This window comes from Gossypium hirsutum, chromosome A11 (genome assembly GCF_007990345.1).
Source record: "Gossypium hirsutum isolate 1008001.06 chromosome A11, Gossypium_hirsutum_v2.1, whole genome shotgun sequence".
Taxonomy (NCBI): Eukaryota; Viridiplantae; Streptophyta; class Magnoliopsida; order Malvales; family Malvaceae; genus Gossypium; species Gossypium hirsutum.
The window spans coordinates 17,550,301-17,555,186 of NC_053434.1; positions in this window are offsets into that span (position 1 = coordinate 17,550,301).

Genomic DNA, 4,886 nt, shown 5'->3' on the forward strand with positions numbered 1-4,886 from the left:
AAAAATAAATAATTAAGTTGCAGGATGCTGACATTATCTTCCCCATTTCTGACAGCAGATGGGTAAATCCGGTACAAGTTGTGCCCAAGAAAACAAGCGTGACAGTAAAAAAAATGCTGAGGGGGACTTAGTACCGATCCGAGTGCAAAACGGGTGGCGTGTCTGCATCGATTACAAGAAGTTGAACGCTTATACTAGAAAAGATCATTTCTCTCTTCCTTTTATAGATCAAATGCTTGAACGTTTAGCTGGTAAAACTCACTTTTGTTGTCTTGATGGATATTCAGGTTTCTTCCAGATCCCTGTTGCGCCAGAAGACCAAGAAAAGACCACTTTTACATGCGCTTTCGGTACATTTGCGTACAGGAGGATGCCATTTGGACTTTGCAATGCACCAGCTACCTTCCAGAGATGCATGATGAGTATATTTTCCGAATATGTAGAAAAAATTATTGAAGTTTTTATGGATGATTTTACCGTGTATGGGAACTGTTTTACTGCATGTCTTGAAAATTTCACAATAATTTTGAACAAGTGCATAGAATTTAATCTTGTCTTGAACTATGAAAAATGTCATTTTATGGTAGGCAATAGTTTTATTCTAGGTCATATAGTCTCGTCTAAGGGAATTGAGGTTGATAAGGCCAAAATTGACATTATAAATTCTCTGTCATATCTCTCTACTGTTAGAGAGATACATTCTTTTCTTGGCCATGCAGGATTTTACTGGCGTTTTATAAAGAACTTCTCAAAAATAGCTGAACCATTGTGCGAGTTGTTGCAGAAAGATAAAAAATTTGAGTTCGGTCAAAAATGAAAAGATGCTTTTGATACACTCAAGCAAAAGTTGGTAACTGTTTCTATAGTATAGACACTAGGTTGGAACTATCCCTTTGAAATATTGGGAAAAAAGATAGCCAAAGAGCCTCATGTCATCTGCTATGCCTCAAAAACCCTAGATGTTGCACAAAGCAACTATACGACCACAGAAAAAGAACTTTTAGCTATTGTATTTGCTTTAGATAAATTTCGATCATATTTACTAGGATCTAAGGTGATTGTTTTTTCTGACCATGCAGCTCTTAGGTACTTGATAGCAAAGAAGGAAGCAAAGCTAAGGCTCATTAGGTGGATTTTACTGCTCCAAGAATTTGACATCGAGATTCGTGACAAAAAGGGATGTGAAAACCTAGTGGCTGACCACTTGAGTAGAATAAAAACTCCGTTCGATGATGTTCCCATAAAGGATGAGTTCCCTGATGAAAGCTTATTTTTGACCAAGGCTCACTATCCGTGGTATACAGATATAGTTAATCTCTTAACCACGAGATCGTTACCCACTGAATTAGCACGTTCCGTGAATGACAAGCTTAGACGGGAAGCTCGGATTACATTTGGGACGACCCATACTTGTGGAAACACTGTTCAGATCAGATAATAAGACGATGTGTTCCAGAAATCGAGGTAACCTTTATCCTTACTTTTTGTCATACAGAAGCTTATGGAGGTCACTTTGGCCCTAAACGGACAGCTCACAAGGTATTAGAGTGTGGGATATATTGGCCCACAATCTTTCGCGACGCATATAACTTTTGTAAGTCTTGCAATAAATGCCAGCATACAGGTAACATCACTAAAAGAAATCAAATGCCCCTATCCCCAATTCATGTATGTGAGATTTTTGGTGTATGGGGCATCGATTTCATAGACCCCTTTATTTCTTCGTTTGGAAACGTATATATACTTCTTGCAGTAGACTGTGTTTCTAAGTGGATAAAAGAAAAGCCTCCTCGCAATGATAATGCTAAAACTGTTGTGGAGTTTGTAAAACAAACTATTTTTTCTAAGTTTGGCACATCTCGAGCCTTAATCAGTGATCGTGGTACCCACTTTTGCAACAAGGTCATGGAGGCACTATTATCCAAATACGGAGTTCATCATCATATATCGACGGCCTACCATCCCTAAACGAATGGCCTAGCAGAGATTTCGAACAGGGAAATCAAGTCTATTTTGGAAAAAATAGTTCGGCCCAACCGAAAGGATTGGAGTTTTCTGCTCAATGACGCGCTTTGGGCCTATCGGACTGCATATAAGGGCCAGATTGGCTTGACCTCTTATCGACTTGTTTTTGGCAAAGCGTGTCATCTACTAGTAGAACTGGAGCACAAAGCTTATTTGGCTATTCGACAATGTAACATGGAGTTAGAGCCCGTAGGGAAGGCAAGGAAATTGGACAATCAAGAATTAGAGGAGATTCGCAATTATGCCTACGAGAATGCTCGAATTTATAAAGACAAAAAAAACTGTTTCATGATTGGAAAATAGCTCAGAAACATTTCTCGGTAGGGTAAAAAGTTTTGCTTTATAACTCCGTATTAAACTGTTCCCAGGTAAGCTTCGATCTTGGTGGCAATGACCTTTTATTGTGACTGAAGTATTTACGCATGGTGCAGTTGAAATAGAAAGTGAAGAATCAGGAAAGCGGTTCACAGTCAATGGTCAACGGCTGAAGCCATTTTACAAAAATTTCCAGGCCCACACGGTCGAAAAAATTCAGTTAGAACTACCATAAAACCGTTCAAGGCGTAGAGCTAACGACGTTAAACAAGCGCTTGTTGGGAGGCAACCCAATTTTTATTTTTATTATTTTTATCTTGTTATTTTATTTTATTCAGATATTAATAAAATTCTCTTCTTCTAGGTAAACCGAAACGAAGATAGGAAGAAAGGAGGAACGACAAATCTGCAGTCAAACAGCCCCTACTCGACATTTTTGCCCAGCAACTAGCGGATCTCATTGCCATCATACGTGAACGACAGTAATTACACGGGGAGTTTCTCTACACCTTTTTTCCTATTTTATTTATTCCACATCGAGGACTATGTGTTTTAAGTAGGGGGAGGCATTCCTCATTATTTCTGTCATTTTAGATGCTAAATTTTTGTTGTTGCTACCCATATTTTTTTAAAGAATATTTTGCCTCTTTTCATGCCCAAGAATTTGACCACGACTTGCCCACTGTTTGACCCACATGCATGATTCTTATCTACTGAGTTAATTATGATTTTGCTTGATAGATTTCATCTCCACTGTTTTATTTCTTTTATTTAAATAATTATGATTAATGAAGTTAACCCTATCTTAATTTTGGTAAATTTGATTAAGTCTTAATACAAGAGGACACTAAATATAATTGTATGCTTAAAATATTTTCATGACTATTAAGGTGGTTACTGATTTATTTGACACTTGATTGCTTTTCCTAAGTCCTCCAAAATTAAAATTTCATTTAATAATAATAATATTTCTGTGGTTATGAGTGCAGCTTAAGACGTGACTAGTTGAATAACCGGGGTAGGGTGCTTGGGTTGTCATCCTATTTCGTGTCAAAAGGTTGTGTGACGTGTTAGGTAAAACTCCGCTAATCGAAATTAATTTCTAAGAATGTGTTGGGCTGAGTAACCGGGGTGAGATGCTTGGCTATCATCTCTTTTCGCGTCAAAAGGTTCGATATGTTCTTAAGAAAAGTAAAAATTAGGAATGTGTTGGGTTGAGTAACCGGGGTGGGATGCTTGACTGTCGTCTCTCTTCGCATCAAAAGGTTCAATATTTTTCCTAAGTAAAAGTAAATAAATAAAGTTGAAATTAAAGTAAAAAAAGAAGAAGAGAAAAAGCAATAAATAAATATGCATTAATAAAATTGGGGATTAAAGGGAGAAATAAATAAGGTATCTTAATGGGTTTGGTAATTACCTAATTTTTATGAAATAATCCAAGTCGATCTTAATTTTGTTTGTGTTAATTGGAATACTTTTTCAATTTTACTTAAAGCAAGCTAAGGGTTCTCTTTGTTTTCATATGCATTTTGACTAATTTTTATAAAACTTTCGAGTAGTATTTCTTTCATGGCAGGATTTAATTTTCACAGTGGACAGGAACCATACTTGAGGGCAAGCATGGAATAAGTAGGGGGAATTTGATAATGCTCTAGAATAACGTATTTTTATGTATTAATCATGTGTTTATTCTGAGCTTGATTGTAACACCCCAAACTCGGCCCAGACGTTATGGCCGGATCCGACATGCCACATCGAAGCGTTCAAAACATTTCAGGTTGTTGTTCTAGAAAAATTTACTTAGTGATTTAAAAGATAATTTCAATGCAGGTTAAAGTGAATGGAAGCTGTGCACCAGGTAGGAAACCAGAAATGAGGAAGTGAGTCCCTCGGACTGCTCAAGTACCAAGCTCCCTTCGGATCCAATCCTAGACATGCACACCACTATTACTACACCTTAACGTCGTGTATATTTCTAGGAAACCAATTTGATTAAGTCCCTTTTTAGGAAAAGTGATTAATTTTGGAAAAATATTCTCATTGTGGAAGCTTTGCTTGTTGTCGTGTTATTTTGAAATCAATTACCATTTTTGAAAACGCGCCCTAATGCTATCCAAATTCAACAGTTAAATATAAATAATACCTAACTCAATAAAACATATAAAACCCATCAAAGAAAATAATTAAGTGGTCTTATTACATTTTAAAAACCCAAAACCTTAAACGTAAATAAAAAAATGTCCAATTCACCAGAATAAAATCAACTTGCAGAACGTGTGGCCACTCTGAATCCCTTACAGCAACAAGCCCACTATGGTTGGGGATTACCTGCGTGGAAGAAGAATAAAGGGGTGAGTTTGGAGAAACTCAGTGTGTAAGTTAACCCAACCATAGCCTATATCAGCTCAACCACAGAAACAGAATAAGTTGCCCTTAGCCCAGAACAGAAGTCAGAATAAAGCCCATAGGCCCATAACAGAACAGAACAGATATATGTAGCAGTGCCACCAGATCAGATAATTGTGGCATAGCCACTAGGACGCTTC